Source organism: Orbicella franksi, chromosome 8 (genome assembly GCF_964199315.1).
Source record: "Orbicella franksi chromosome 8, jaOrbFran1.1, whole genome shotgun sequence".
In the NCBI taxonomy this organism is placed as follows: Eukaryota; Metazoa; Cnidaria; class Anthozoa; order Scleractinia; family Merulinidae; genus Orbicella; species Orbicella franksi.
Genome location: NC_138152.1, coordinates 23,431,049 through 23,446,954, shown reverse-complemented (window position 1 = coordinate 23,446,954; position 15,906 = coordinate 23,431,049). Strand labels below are relative to the sequence as shown.

Genomic DNA, 15,906 nt, shown 5'->3' with positions numbered 1-15,906 from the left:
TATATAATGTCCTTCTGTTTACGAAGTAAGGTTATCCATGATTTGTTATCCTGCTGAGCTTTTTTATCAGAGTTTACCGGAAAACTAATCAAAATCCCTACAAACTTTATTGAGCAAGCACAGGCGAAAAATGTTTCTTGAAAGCTAGATAATTATGAACTGAAATGGATGTTGCAGTTGATTATTTCAATTCCTTTCCGTCTACCAAAACTTTACTGAAAACCTATAAATTGTCTGCAAATCCCTCAGTCTTTAACAGGCTTAAGATATGAAATGCAGGCACTAGTGATGGAACGTTCTGAAATAATAAATATGAAATTAAAGGGATTCCTTTTATTTGCCTGCTCTTGCAGTTACTTTAGCAGGCCCAATTGACAAATATGGGACGTACATGTCATCAGCCATGAAAACAAAACGAAAAAAAACAACAACACACGCAGTTGTGCGGTATTTTTTTACGAAAATGAAAATCAACTTGTAATTCACCTGCCTAGAATTTTATCATAAATTTACCACAACTTTGGATTAAAGATGCCAGACTTGTCAATGCCATGTGACTTCATATGACGTCATAACCAACAGAAAATCTAATCTTGTAGACTAAGTTCAGGGTTATCTATGCAAAGCAAAACAGTTTTGATATGTCTTATTGCAACAAAAACCCAAGGAGTGTGATATCCACCTCCAGGCTAAACTAGCTAAGGTTAATAAAACTTGGGCTATTTTAACATTCTCGAAACTTTTGTATGAAGCTCTTACATCTAGTTACTTGATCTCATTAGGTATATTTGTTACCATGGAGACGTGCTGATAGTGTCTCCATTTGAATGAATGGCGTCTGGATGCCAAGGGCTGCGACCTATCATAAGTAGCGAGAGAAGCTTTAACATCTCTTGCTGAAATTAAACAGCATACTAAAATGGAATTCTACTATCAGATAGAAATTTCACCCACATGTTACACAAAGGCTTGGATCTTTGGAAAACAAGAGTGGTTACCCAGCTTTCTTTTCAAAAGTGAGAATGAGAGACTTTAAAAGAGAAAGCCGGCGATTACAAATACGACTGAAACAAGAAACAAAACTTTCTTATGAACAATTTCTTTAAAGATCGAGGAACGTTTCTCGGAGCATAAAGGTAGACTATCGCACTGGTCTATTCTACCCACCTAGTTTTGAGAGTTTACTTTTATCCGTCAAATTGCATTTATGCTGCCATTGACAGAGCAAATGAGGGATCCATTTGCTGTATCTTAAAGAGGTGATATTTTATTAATGTCTAAATATTGTCAAGAAAGAAGTCTCCCTTGAAGTCTGAAATAGTGAGTTGAAGTATTTCAACCTTTATAGTGCTCAGCAATGACTCTCAGTTATGTTAGCTCTAACTTCTACTCTTTCTGAGTCGGGTTCTAGAGGAACTAAGGAACTGTTATGCATCATACAATAGGAAAGGTTAAAAGGGCTATTCTAGTTACCTGGCTCCTTTTTAGTATAAACTCACACTACTTTACAGGTGTGTGTCTTCAATTGTCTCATGCACCGGGAAATCAGCGACTGTCAAAAGCGAGGAGAATTCTGTTTGTGTTCCTTGGTGACATTTTTTGTTGCTGATTTTGGCGACTGGACGATTGTCATCCTGCAGGTCCAAAGCGTGATCATCGCCTTGTTCACCTTCTTCGAGAGTAACATCAAATGCTCCACTATCTTTAACAGCCGCACGAAGTGTAGTCATTTCAAAGTGTCCCGTTTGCAGCTGGGTTTTCAGGACGTTTTTTCCAACCATTCCTCGAATTTCGCCTTGCAAATCGACGAGAGGGAGAAACAACGCCAGACAGCAAGAAAAGGAGCAATGAGGATTTTTACGCCACTCCTTGAGGTAGTTATAGAGGTGCAAGGCGTACTGAACTGAGAACAAAACGAAAACAGAAAACTCGATGTTTTTGGCACAGCACGTGAGATATCTAGTACATCAATGGTGGCAAAAATTTCACAGTTTCTATTCTCCATTAAAAATCATTATCACATGCCTAGCATCGCACTTTCAAGAGGGTCTCAATGGGATTAGTCGACAACCGTCCAACAGGATAAAAATTAACCACCAAACGCCAAATAAGAAAAACAAAAATAAGCATCAATCGTCTAAGCAGTCAGTCATACTTAGTTGTCAAATGTCTCACAAATATAATCTACTCGCAAAAAGGCTAACACAAAATTAAAGAATGCTGTTTAACAGTAGTAATCAGATGTTTGCGAGAAATTTCGATCTAACGGTTAAAATAAAACTTTTGCTAAAATAACTGATCGTAGAGACCTAAATATTTTTATTTTAAGACCCAGCGGCAGCCCTTTCCTCGATCAGTGATAATGATTGCGGCATGAAAGATACCACTTGTCAGGCAATTAGCTTAAGTTCCTAGTCTCTGCGTTATTTAGGCAAGCAAACTAGATTTGCGATAAAAGTGATGTAGAGTGCAACTTTACCCAGAAAAAATAGTTTTGATAGGCAATCTATGTGCCAGCCCATCGATTTGACCTGAATTTTGACGTGAAGTAACGTCGTCGAGGCGTATAATTTTGAAAAATTTGATATAAAATTGAGGTTTTAATTACATGCGGCTATGACAACGCTAAATTAATTCTAAAAGATGGTATGCTGATATTATGGGGTAGCTTACACAACTATTCTTAGCTTGCTAGCCCTCGAAAAAATGTAATTGTACGGTCTAGTTGTGCTCTTTAAGGGGAAAAATAGGTAAGGCCACCTTGGCAATAAAATAAAAATTCAAACAATTTCTAAGATACAATTTCGAGCAAGTTGGTAAAGACCTTCATCCTGACAAAGTTGGAGAAAACCGTGCAAAGGTTGCATAGGTATTGCTACTTTTATATACTCCAGTAACGTTACAGCAAGACGTTCTTAAATCCTGACCACTGGAAAAGTTGAAAATTTACAGAGTATGTAAATAACATGTAATTAACATGTAAATAATCAAAAAAAGACTGTAAAGAATAATTTACATGATTTTTCCCCTTTTACATGTTTTGGAGGTTTCATGTAAATAACATGTAAATATTTTAAGTGAAACATGTAAATGATGAAGAAAACACTGTAAATGTTTCAAAGCAAAGGGCTAAGATCATGTAAATAACATGTAAACTGTTCCTGCAAATACTGTAAATAGCCTGTAAATTTCTTGTGATTCAACCTGGAAACCCGTAAATAACATGGAAATTTAATACAGGGAAGGTGCCATAATACTGTAAATAACATGTAAATAAAAAAGGGGAGGCTGTAAACAACATGTAAATAAAAAAAGGGAGGCTGTAAATAACATGGAAAATGAAAACAGGAGCCTGTAAATAACATGTAAATCGAAGAAGGGAGCCTGTAAATAACATGTAAATCGAAAAAGGGAGCCTGTAAATAACGTGTAAATCGAAAAAGGGAGTCTGTAAATAACACGGAAATCAGAAAAGGAGCCCATAAAGAACATGTAAATCGAAAAAGGGAGCCTGTAAATAACATGTAAATCAAAAAAGGGAGCCTGTGAATAACACGTAAAACGAAAAAGGGAGCCTGTAAATAACATGTAAATCGAAAAAGGGAGCCTGTAAATAACATGGAAATCGAAAAAGGGAGCCTGTAAATAACATGTAAATCGAAAAAGGGAGCCTGTAAATAACATGGAAATCGAAAAAGGGAGCCTGTAAATAACATGGAAATCGAAAAAGGGAACCTGTAAATAACATGTAAATTGAAAAGGGGAGCCTATAAATAACCTGTAAATTGAAAAAGGGAGCCTGCAAATAACCTGTAAATTGAAAAAGGGAGCCTGTAAATAACCTGGAAATGGAAAAAGGGAGCCTGTAAATAACATGGAAATCGAAAAAAGGAGGCAGAAACCCTGTATGATAAATGACTTGTAAATAATAACTTGAAGAAAAATGCATGGAATGTACTGTTTTATTGTAATCAAATCTGTTGACATTAATTATAATAGTAGAAAATATGCAAATTTATACAGAATCAGAAATTTATTGCAATCAGAACAAACTCAGTAAAATTCAAATAGTTTTTATATGCCATGAATAAGGTTTACAATGTATACATTACAACAAATAAAACATGTTTTCTTTTCTATCTATCCATAACAAGACGACTTAAATGTAATTTTGTGCATGGCCAAAATATTTTAAAATACCATGACTGAGCTCCTTTAACCGAATTCAAGCACTTTTCAAGAATTCTACTAAAATTCAAGACCTTTTCAAGATTGTGCAAAACTATGTCATATTCAGCTGTTTAATTCATAAATAATAAAATGATTAAGAACTATACTGTTGTCAGCTACAACTAGTAAAAATTTTGCAATTTAGGTGTATTACTAAATTAAAATTGTTTGCAAATGGATACCTGTCTTAAATATATACTAAATCCACGAAGTCAAATGTAACATAATGATAATACCTTTGTCATAAAATGAATGAATAAACTGTTTTTTCTTACTAAGTAATTAATGTAGGATTAAATTAGCCTTAATAATGAAAAATGGGGGAGGCACGATGGCCTCGTAGTTACATGTAGTGCGCTCAACTCCTGATCGAGCAACCCAGGTTCAAGCTCAAGGCGGGTACATTCTGTTGTGTTGTTGGGCAACACACTTTACTCTCAGTGCCTCCCCACCCAGGTGTATAAGTGGGTAGCAGCGAATTTAATGGTGGGGTAACCCTGCAGTGGACTGGCATCTGATCCAGGGGGAGTAGAAATAGTCCTAGTCGCTTCCTGCTACAGAAAGCGGGATAAGCTCCAGCCTGTTGGGCCACGTGGCTCGTATGCAGACTTTACCTTTACCTTATTATGAAAATTACTGCAATGTAAGTGTGAAGTATTGATCAACTTTTTTCATAGAGTGAATTGTTCTTTTGAAATAACAGAAAATAGGAAGAAAAAACATTTACCACAAGATAGAGATTGACATTTTAAATTCATCATAAAAACATTCATGCCAAAGGAATACTACGTTGCATAATATAAAACAAGGCTTCTGACACCTTTTAGGCTATGTTTACAAAGTCACAGTTTCCTTCTTTTTCCAAAACTGTATGGAATCCAAACAGTACAAACATTTTGGACCCCTGACAAAACATTCACTGTAAACAATATTCAAAATTTTACTTTTTCTTTTTGTGATAAAAAAACTGTACTGTAAAAAAACATTCATAGGGGCCTGTTGAAATTGAAGGGCCTATCTAGTACCATAGTTCCCATAACACATCATAAGTTAATAAATTATTGTTCTGGTACTACATGTATGTAAACATAACCTTTTCTTTTTATGATGAAATCTTATAGCAGCTGTATTGAACAATAAGTATCAACCTAGCAATCTAAGATATTTAAATTTGACGCTAATTCACTAACACAGGTACAGTGTAAGTGATACTTCAGAGCATTAAAAAATAATGTTTAAAGTGGTTGAATTTATGCCAGAAAGCTGCCAGAGCATATCAAAGTGTTGAAGGTCACCATGTTAGACTGTAATGCACCAGGGGCCCATTTCTCGAAGGTCCCAAAAAGTTTTTGCACCCAGAAAGCCATACCAAAATCTGAAATCTTATGCTTACAGAGCTATTTTAATCGCTTATTCTCAATATGAACAGAGGTTTCCTTCACACAAGAAGTTTCAGGCATATACAGCTCTTAGTTTCTAGACACAGCTCAATTAAAGATGGCTTTGTGGGCCTGAAAAGTTTCCAGGGCCTTCAAGAAATGGGCCTTGGACCCCTTATAGAGTCATAAGGTACTGTAGATTTCTCAGTGGCTGATTTTTTCCTGATCAAGCATCATTGCCAAGGAGTATGCATGTATTGATCACTCTCAATTTTACTTCATCCTACAAGTAACATAAAACATTTCGTTATATAAGATAAGTTATGTCTGAGTATGAATCAGCAAATTCTGTGTATGATATCAATCAGTGAATTTTACATTGGAGTTATTATTTTGTTTCTTATCATTCCAATTTATATTGTGACCTTTGAAATCGGACTGTAGCTGGTCATGTTGACTGGCCAAAGTAATTTTAGCTCGGTCACGTCTTGTTTCTGACCAGTCAGGATATTTATGCAAAAATCAAGTACATGTAATGTGAGCCAAATTAAACCCACAAATATAGTTTGTTTGTTCCAGTCACTGCTAGACCGTTTAAAAATTGGCTTAATATTTTTCCGAACGGATTTAACCCCAGTCACTCGAATGGTCTTTAGCCGTTCGAACAGATACATGTATGCATTGGTGTATGTTTTCATAAGAGGTCATAATAAAAAAGAGATTAAAAACTCTCAGATTTACAGTTGGGGATTTGATTGTTTATCCAAGAATGAACAATGTGACCGTCTCAACATGACATGACTGGTCAACATGAGCGGCGAGTGAAGTTTTTGGCCAGTCAAGTCACCATTCTGGCCAGACATTGCCCATTGACCAGCCATTATTTTGAGCCCTGAATATTCATCAATCAAACAGATCTTACATCTACATCTGTAGCTACTGTGTGACAAAAACTTTGCCAGGCACTGAATGTCAGAGGATGTAGAAGAACTAAGCTCAAAATGTGTGGCAGTAAATATTCAATGTTCACTATCTTCTACATTGTAATATTCATGCACAATAAATCAAACTCCTATTAAACAATGTTTAAACAATAAGTCAAGTTATTTGCAGGCACAATTTGATTGTTTCTTACATGCACTTATGCTCTACTGGTGGACAAAGGTACAGCTGATGTCATAAATGTTTGTTTTTGTCTCTTTGTTATGTATTACGAAGCACATAGATTCTACGTTGTCGCGCATCTGTTCAGTAATAGATCACAGAAGACATCAAAATGTGGTAAGAACACCAGTGACACGCCTGAAAAATTCACAGATTCTGTGACACACTCTGGTAATGGCTTATGTGAATATTTTTTTGTTTTTACCACATTTTGGTGTTATCTGTGATCTACTCAGGGCAGGAAAAAACCAGGTCCGATTTCCTCAGGCAAGTAAATTTTGCTCTTGGGCAAGCGAAAATAGAAGTTCAGTGGCCCGGTGGGCAAGTGAAATTACAATGTAGCCTCAGTAGTCTTGTGAGTCTGACTAAAAATGCCAGCTTGATAAGTGATAATTTCCAGTCATTCCATTTCAAAACTTAAGACCTAAAGATTAGTTAATTATTAGGTTGAAAGCGAGAATTAGTTAGGAATCCGAGCGTACTTCATTCGCATTTGTCCTCTGATTTCCTTACTGGCCACCACACTGGCAACTAATATTTAAATGGGGGCAAGTGAAAACCGAAATTGACTGGCCCACTGGGCAAGTGACTTACAATTTTTTTCCTGCCCTGCTACAGATGAATGAACAGATGCATGACACATGAAACCTGCATGTATTTGGTAAGAGCCCAATTTTGTACAAGTAAAATGTACAGCTGTAACAGGTCTCTAAAATCATGTCTGGTCATCCCAGGGTAAGGCAATCAATTGAAATTGATATAAATCAATAAATTGAAATTAATGTAAGGGTTATCAGTGCTATCAATCAATTGAAAGAAATTCATACTCACATGCTAGAGAAGTTTCAAGTTATCAATTTGATTTTACCAAATTTATCGGTCATTAGAGAATCAATTGAAAGTTGGCCTCTTTGTTAGTTCACATAAATTGTAGAAAAATTGTGTCCCTCAACACAATGTTTGATTGTAACTTCATGTAGATTTCAAAGGCACTACCAAAGACCCCCAAAACATAGTCCCCGATACATGTATGCCAGCAAAATATTCTGTTTACAAGATACAATGTTATGTTTTTATGCAATTGTATTCATGATTTCATATTTCACTTTATATCTTTTGTTCATTTCTTTCTTATTAAATGTTGCTTAAAAGATAAGCTAGTATCAGCAAAATTGATAATGCTTATTGAAAATTTGATCACAATCGATTACTCATGACGAATCCTTTTATTGATTTCTGATATCATTGACTAATTCCTATTGATTGTTATGAAATAATCGATTGACTATACTGTGTTGTCCAAGACGAGTAGATTTTCCTGCCTGGGCAAGTTACTCTTCCTTTTTTTTTCAAGTCCTGTGTAGTTTTCATGACAGTTTGAGGTACATGTATACCTCTTTATAAAGTATCGTAATGTTTTTTTTTGTGAAAGAAAATTTCACAACATTTAACTTACTATCAGCACCAGTGGGTGCAATGTCCATGTACAGTTGTGTAGCATATTGTAACTTGCATGTAGGTACAACTGTAGACACTTGAGTAACTTCAGAATACTTACACTAGCATAAGAGAAATTTCTCTGCTGAAGATGGCACATTACATTTTAGCTTACTAGCATTCACATCAGAGGGCAACATAACCTTACAAGAGAATGTATCAGAAGGAATCATAAGGTGCATATAAGCCAATAACAAATGTCGCATGCTCTTACTCGGTTATCGAGAACAGATAATAACAGATAATAAAGCCCTTTATGCACAGCAGGTAAACATCAACAAAGTCAATTCCACAAGCAATGTAACTTCTCCTTGATAATGACACATTCACAACCAAAGGCAAAACGAAATGTATAGTATCTTGACGTTACTTTACTCTACTCGTTCAATTTATGCAAAACTTGCTTACCTGTTGTTGTTGTTGCCTGTAATCGCTATCTTCAGCTTCTGGGTAACGGAAAACTTTGCCTTGAAACCGTGCACGATGACGAAGCGAAGATAGAGTGGATTTTGGCCCGCTAAAACAGAGCTCGAGTTCGATGCAAGTTCCAACGAACTGCCAAACATGGCGGGAGAACCGAGAGGACCTGGTACCTAACATGAAGACCGCTGATTCCTGTTTGTTGGAGATCGGGCACTCACAAGGCTGGTATGCTCTTACAAAGGGACAGGGATAACAGTGACAGCAATGAAAGCACAGAACGGTAGAAATCACCAAAAAAAACAAAACAAAACAAAACAAAAAAACAAAATGTCATTTTGGGTACCGAAAAAAAGTCAGCTATCATTTTCGGAAAGGCGATAAGTCCTAACGTTTTCGGGAAATGGACAAAAAAGCCCTAATAAGTACGAGATACACAAGCTCCTCTAGAATAACCGAACAGATAAATTTTTTTTGCGCAACCTAAAATTAACCTACAGAGCTTTGAAAGTACACCAGATAGCCTAAAACAGCGTTTCAATGCATTCGAGAGAAAACGGTCGTTGGGCCGGCCGTGTCCCTTATGGTTCCCTGTCGGTAACTTGGAATTTACATCATTTCAACAGTCTCCGTTGGTTGAACCGTTACACCAGAGTTATATTAAATAAGCCCACTTTTCTGTTACATGGTTTTTGCAGGGTTTAGGCAGGCCTTCTCTTAAATTTAGGTCTTTTTTTTTCTAAGAGTCTCCATTTTACATTAACGTGGTCTTAACAGTTTTTCGAAAAGCCCCCATTATCTCATTTAAATTGTTTTCACAGCCTTTGCAAGGTCCCCCTTTTTAATTTACATGATGTTTTTAACAGGCTATTTACAGCCCCCCACTGCACCCGTGCAACTTCTAGGTTTTCCATTTACATGGTTTTTACATGTTTCTTACAGGCTCCCTTTCTTTCATTTACATTGTTTTTACATGTTTCTTACAGGCCCCCTTTTTTTCATTTACGTGGTTTTTATATGTTTCTTACAAGCACCCTTTTTTCATTGACATGGCTTTTACATGTTTCTTACAGGCCCCCTTTTTTCATTTACATGGCTTTTAAATGTTTCTTACAGGCCCCCTTTTTTCATTTACATGGTTTTTACATGTTTCTTACAGGCCCCCTTTTTTCATTTACATGGTTTTTACAGGTTACAAACATAACATTTCCAGACTTTTTACAGCATTCGCTTGAATTATTTACACGTTTCTTACATGGTTTAGCAAAGCAATTTACATGTTTTTTACAAAGGCAGATACTGTAAAAGTGTGTAAAATATCTTACAGGTTTTTACATGTTCTTCAAATGATCATTGTCGACAAAGACAATGTAAATCACTATTTACAGAACATTTACATGCTGTACTAAAAGCTGTAAATTTCCTGTAAATTTATTTTACAAAACCCTAACATGGAAATTGTAATTTATAAAGAATGTAAATCAATATTTACACGCTGTAAATTAAAATTGACATGTCCATGTAAATTTTCAACTTTTCCAGTGGACAGGAGCACGAAAAATTATAATTCCTTCCATAGAACTTTAACTTCACGCTGAGACATTGTTTTAACTTTTGTTTATAGGAAAAGATGTATCAGTTCAACACCGTGACAATCTTTCCGATTGTTCTTTGGCTGCAAAGTGGAATATGCACCTTATTTCCCAAAAATAGAGCTATAGCAAACCTTTTTTCGGTTTTCAAAAGCTTTGAGGTGCTTCTATCAGACACGACCAAACTTTTAGCGCTTCAGTGAAAAATGGTCTTTTTGAGAATTAAATTTTTAAATAATTTAAAACTTAAAACATCAAAAAAAATATTGAGCTTTCTAACAACAAGAATCTAGATGTAAACACAGTGAAGAATACGAAAATGCGAAATATATTCTCGATATTTCGCTTTTGCTAAAATCCCATGTAAACGTTGTAGTCGTGATAGTCCGAGTGTTCCAGAGTTTTAGATCTTGAACCATAAAGATCCAAAGGTTTAGTGGGCTTAAGAATGCTCCGGCGCAATAATTTTTTTCCATAGCATGCAACCGTTTCCATATTTTTCTGCACGCTCCATTTACAAGCACTGTTAGGTAGTTCGCCCCAGGCGTCCATAGAGGCTTACCTGACAGAAGTTACATATGCAATTCTGACCAAACTACTTGGAGTTGCAAAACTCGCGTAAATCAGTAAAGGGATTATTCATGAGACAGGTGGCTTTCTTCGCCAATACGCTACTATTTAGTCGACAGTAGTATTGATTGCTACTTAGGCCCACGCGCATGGGCCTTGGGACCGACATGACCGGGCGTGTACATACAGTAAGCTGTGTGTGGCGTGCTTAACGTGTTAGAGCTTTGCTCGCCCGCTTTGGAATTGTTCTACATTTTATATTGGTAAGTCTTAGCCATCACCTTGCGATCTTGCCATAATCTTTTGCTTTACTTGTTGTTTCTGCCGTAAAATTAGGATACCATTTTGTGCATTCTTCCGTTTCTGTGCGGCCACGGACTTATTTTTTGTACCACGAGCTAGTCATTTTTTTTTTTCTCCTTAGCCTTGTTTCTATGTCTTGAATTGGCCTGTACTTCTGTTAGTTTACACATTTTGTATTTCTTGTAGTGTCCTTAGAAGGTTCGACCGCCAGGGTGAGCTTGTTTTCAAGTTTACTCGCTAGCTTTAGTTTAGATCACTTTGGCTCCTATTTTGATGTAATTAGAATTTGTCTCCGGTCTTCATGACCACATGAGGTTTTGCATTACAACATTTGTTTTTTTAGAAGTTTATTGTTGGATCCAGTGCAGCCTCCAAGTCTCCTGTTTCCTAGCTTTAGCCGCTGACATATATTTCATAAGCAAAACCTCGTATTTACTTGTATTGATTTGAATCATATCCTAAATATTCATTTCTGTAATTTGTATTAGGTCCTACTATATATTACAGTGCTGTTAAAGCAAAACCTATGTCTTATATGCATTCTTGAACCTGTTCTCCCATGACATATCTAAACAGAGGAGACAACGGTAAACATTAAAATTCATTCGTCGACTGAATTTTCCCCCTACCCTACATCGCAGAAATTTAACCGCTGACCAACAAATGACAACTTTTAAAAGAGTTCCTGTCCATAAAAATGGAAAATAACTCGGCAAGGGTCGAAAATTCGATTTCGCTCATATTTTTATGGTAGATAGGTTAGGGCATGACAAAAACTACTGGATAGTTTTTATTTGGCAAAATATCCTTTTATTTCAAAGAAATATGCAAATTACGAACTTCCGTTAAAATTGTCATTTGACGCACCATTTTATTAAGCAGGTTTGAGGGCCTCGCATGCAAAACCACATCATTCTTCCGTCTCAAATATTTTTGTGCAATGTTTAAATGAGTACTGGGTTTATTTTAGGAAATGTTGCGTTGTCTTTTGGGGTGCAAAATAGTGAAATTTCGAAGACATGTATTTAATTCACTTAAAAGTACTTCGTGAATATAATTAATTTTCACCATGTGCGAAACCTTCAAATGGATTAAGCTTCTGGTGGTTGAATCGCATATGGATGGTCTAAAGATTCCTGTAAAAATTTCTTTGGGCAAATGATTGTGCGAGACGCGAGAGCTTTTCAAAGTACGTTTAAAAATGCAAACATTTGACCATTCCCTCGTCAAATTTCAATTCACGGGTCAGACGTATATTTTAGCATGCGCCAAATGACTTGACCAATGTTAAGTTGAAATAGACACAGAGCTGATAATTTCGAAATGTTCTAACCTTATTTGCTGTAAAAGGCAGGGCCAAAGCCGATTTGACGCGTTTCTTTCACCATTCGTCGCACATAAAGCAGAAGTTTGCTTTTGTTTACATAACGTCCGATGTATATCGCCAACTGTCAACTTATTTAATGGTCGAATACCATGAATCTGTGACCCTCTTTCGACACATATGATCACCGCTGCATCTAAGACAGAAACGGCTAAGTAATTTGTAGATAGTTGCTTGCTTTGCACTACACCAAAATATTACGTTTGATCATCATGGTTTGATGGCTTGAATCCTTGCTTGCAGCGGTTCCTTGTTCGTCACGCAATGCTGTCATCCCATTTTAGGGGGTAGGGGTAGGACAATTTCTAATAATAATTGAATAATTTATTGATTTATAGTGCGCTTTTTAACATACCAGGTGATCAAAAGCGCATTTCTATCCTAATACATAAGGCTTCGTAAGGCTTGGAACCACTGGGAGCACACAATCGTGTTGAGTTGGAAGAGATTGAATAAAGAAATGAAAAGAATGAATAGTTTACCATTGCCCCAGTTGTTATATTTTACTGTACCACCGCTACCTACATGCCCTGCGTAATAATGTAACGCTAAACTCATACCTAGGTTTTTTCGTGCTGTGCAATGATTTTTGGTTTACATGTAATACAGTGGGCTACCCTCGGGTAATTGGGTGGTGACCGCTTAATGGGGCTAGCCGCTTAAATAGAGGTTGGTGTCAGTACCTGGAATATTTAGGGCTAGGGTTATAAATTTCTTGGTGACCATGGAGTCAGTTCAAGTCAGTCATGATAGAGGTGTATTTGAATTATCACTCGTCATGCATCTTCAATTTCAGACTCTTATCTGCCATCGACCTTTCCAAAACAAAGTTTTTAAATTTCGGGTGGCCGGTTAATAAGGGTAAAGACAATAATTAAACCCTTATCGGAACGACCAAATGGTGGCTGCGGAGGTAACCGGTCAATAGGTGTTTTATTTACAATATTTTACTGACAATAATTTTGGACTGTATTGACAACAGTCCTTATTTTTCTGTTACAAACATACCAATGCCTCGCCACTAGGCAAACTAAATACTCCAAATAAAATGGCATGGCCATGGCTTTTTACTCACGTAATTACTAATTAAATTTAGTCTGTTTTTCTCAAGAATTAGACACGCTGTGATTTCCTATTTTTATTTCAGCTAATTCTTCCTTCATTGATCTATAATTTGTTTTATGGCAATTTTTTGAAAAAATTCTAGTGAGTACAGGCACTAACTTTATCTAGTTTATCTTTGTTGTCTGAAACATCGGAACGTACAACAAATGTGATTTGGACAGAGGCCACGTACACTATAGGATACGATTATATAAATATACACATATTATTATATATGAACAAACAGATGAACAATGATTAAATTGTTTCACTTATCCTGAGAGTGCTCTGTACAAAATAGATCAAAATGTGTAGCATATGCCGTGACAGCATTGCGTGACGAATAAATAACGGCTGTAAGATTGTGCTGCGTCGACACGCTTATCGGCAATGGTCAGCAATCTATCAAACGTAATATTTTGGCGCAGTGCAAAGCAAGCAACTATCTACAAATAACTCAGCCGTTTTTGACTTAGATGCAGTGATGTTCATATGCGCAGCTAGATGGTCACAGATTCATGGTATTCGACCAATCATAGATTGACAGTAGGCGATGTACATCGGACGTTAACCTTGTGTAAACAAAAGTAAACCTCTGCATGTGGGACGAGTGGTGAGAGATCGACTAAAAACACGTCAAATCGGCTTTGGACCTGCCTTTTACAACAAATAAGGTTAGAACATTTCGAACTGGTTAGAACATTTCTGGAATTATCACAAAGCTATCCTACATCATCGACCGGGTTCGAATACTGAGATCACCTTTGACGGGAAATCAGCAAAAACTGCAGCCGAAAAGGCTGACCTTTTTAATGCTTATTTCTGCTCTGTGTTTACATCATCCAAGCAGGACAAAGCACGCAGTTTGCAAATGTATCCCATGAGAATAAATACGGAACTTTCTGAGATCACACTATCTTTCAACGAGGTGAGGGATTGCTTGTTTATTTTGGATCCGTCAAAAGCCACTGGCCCCGATGGAATTCCTGCGCGTATTCTTAAAGAGTGCAGTGAGCAGATCGCGCCAAGTCTTTGTTCCCTATTCAACCATTCTCTGCGTACTGGGCGGTTCCCATCAGAATGGAAGTCAGCTGATGTTACTCCGGTTTATAAAAAAGATCTTTTAGAGCCAGCTGAAAATTATAGACCAATCTCACTTTTACCAATTGTGAGTAAAGTTATGGAACGCTGCGTCTGTAATAGACTTTATTCCCATGTCTCGCAAGCAATTACATCCTTACAACACGGATTCATGCGTTCCCGTTCATGCTCTTCGCAACTCTTATCCGTACTCCATTCAATTGGGGAGGCACTCGACAAAAATAAAGAGACGGAAATTTTGTACCTTGATTTTGCCAAGGCCTTCGACACAGTTGATCACGTCATCCTTATTGAAAAGCTGAAATGGTACGGTGTCACAGGTCAACTAATAGATTGGTTTTCTGACTACCTAAAGGACAGATCGCAGAGAGTTGTGATTAACGGCACCGCCTCTGAGCGTCTACCCGTCACTTCCGGTGTACCCTAGGGTAGTCTTGTCGGCCCACTCCTCTTTGTGATATTTATCAATAACCTCCCTGATGCCATCCATGAGCAAACCAGCACCGCTCTGTATGCTGATGATACCAAGCTGCACCGTACTATTTTGTCAGTGAAGGACTGTGCTATTCTCCAGCAGGATCTGACAAGTTTAAACACCTGGAGCCACGAATCAAATATGAAGTTCAACGCCTCCAAATGCAAAGTGCTAACAATTACGCGAAAGAAAACACCTGTAAATCATGAATATCACCTTGGCGAGGTAAACATACAACGCGTTCAGGAAGAAAAAGACCTCGGTGTAACTATTACTAAAAATCTAACGTGGGACTCGCATGTAATGCGTATTGTACTGAAGGCTAATAGAATGCTGGGACTCTTAAAGAGAACTTGCCCACTTATGACCGACATCAAAGTAAGGCGGACACTTTATTTATCTCTCGTGAAGTCACAGCTTACTTATGCTACGGAAGTTTGGTCTCCTGCTAGTGTCAATTTGAGAACAATCTTAGAAAGAGTCCAGAGGCGCGCCACTCGCTGGATACTAAGAACTAGAATCGGCCAGATGTCCTACAAACAACGATTGCTGACTCTTCGCTGGTTACGACTAACATATGACAGGGAACTGAGAGATCTTTTATTTCTCTATAACTGTATTTCTGGATATACTGACCTAAAAATTGAACGATATGTTACTTTTACCTCACATGGCCGGTCCCGCTCT

The 15,906-nt window shown here is 37.1% G+C and overlaps 1 long non-coding RNA gene across 2 annotated transcripts; it reads right to left on the bottom strand.

Annotated features, from left to right (window-relative positions):
- Nucleotides 1-5,371: 5,371 nt before the first annotated feature.
- LOC145495420 (uncharacterized) lies at nucleotides 5,372-9,441 on the bottom strand. Of its 2 annotated transcripts, none has more exons than XR_014050416.1 (2): nucleotides 8,679-9,441; nucleotides 5,372-8,413 (listed from the first exon to the last, which is right to left on the bottom strand). It is a non-coding gene; the product is annotated as an uncharacterized LOC145495420 (long non-coding RNA). The 2 variants fall into 2 exon arrangements; XR_014050415.1 differs by having other exon boundaries at nucleotides 5,372-5,892; nucleotides 8,679-9,385.
- Nucleotides 9,442-15,906: the final 6,465 nt, after the last annotated feature.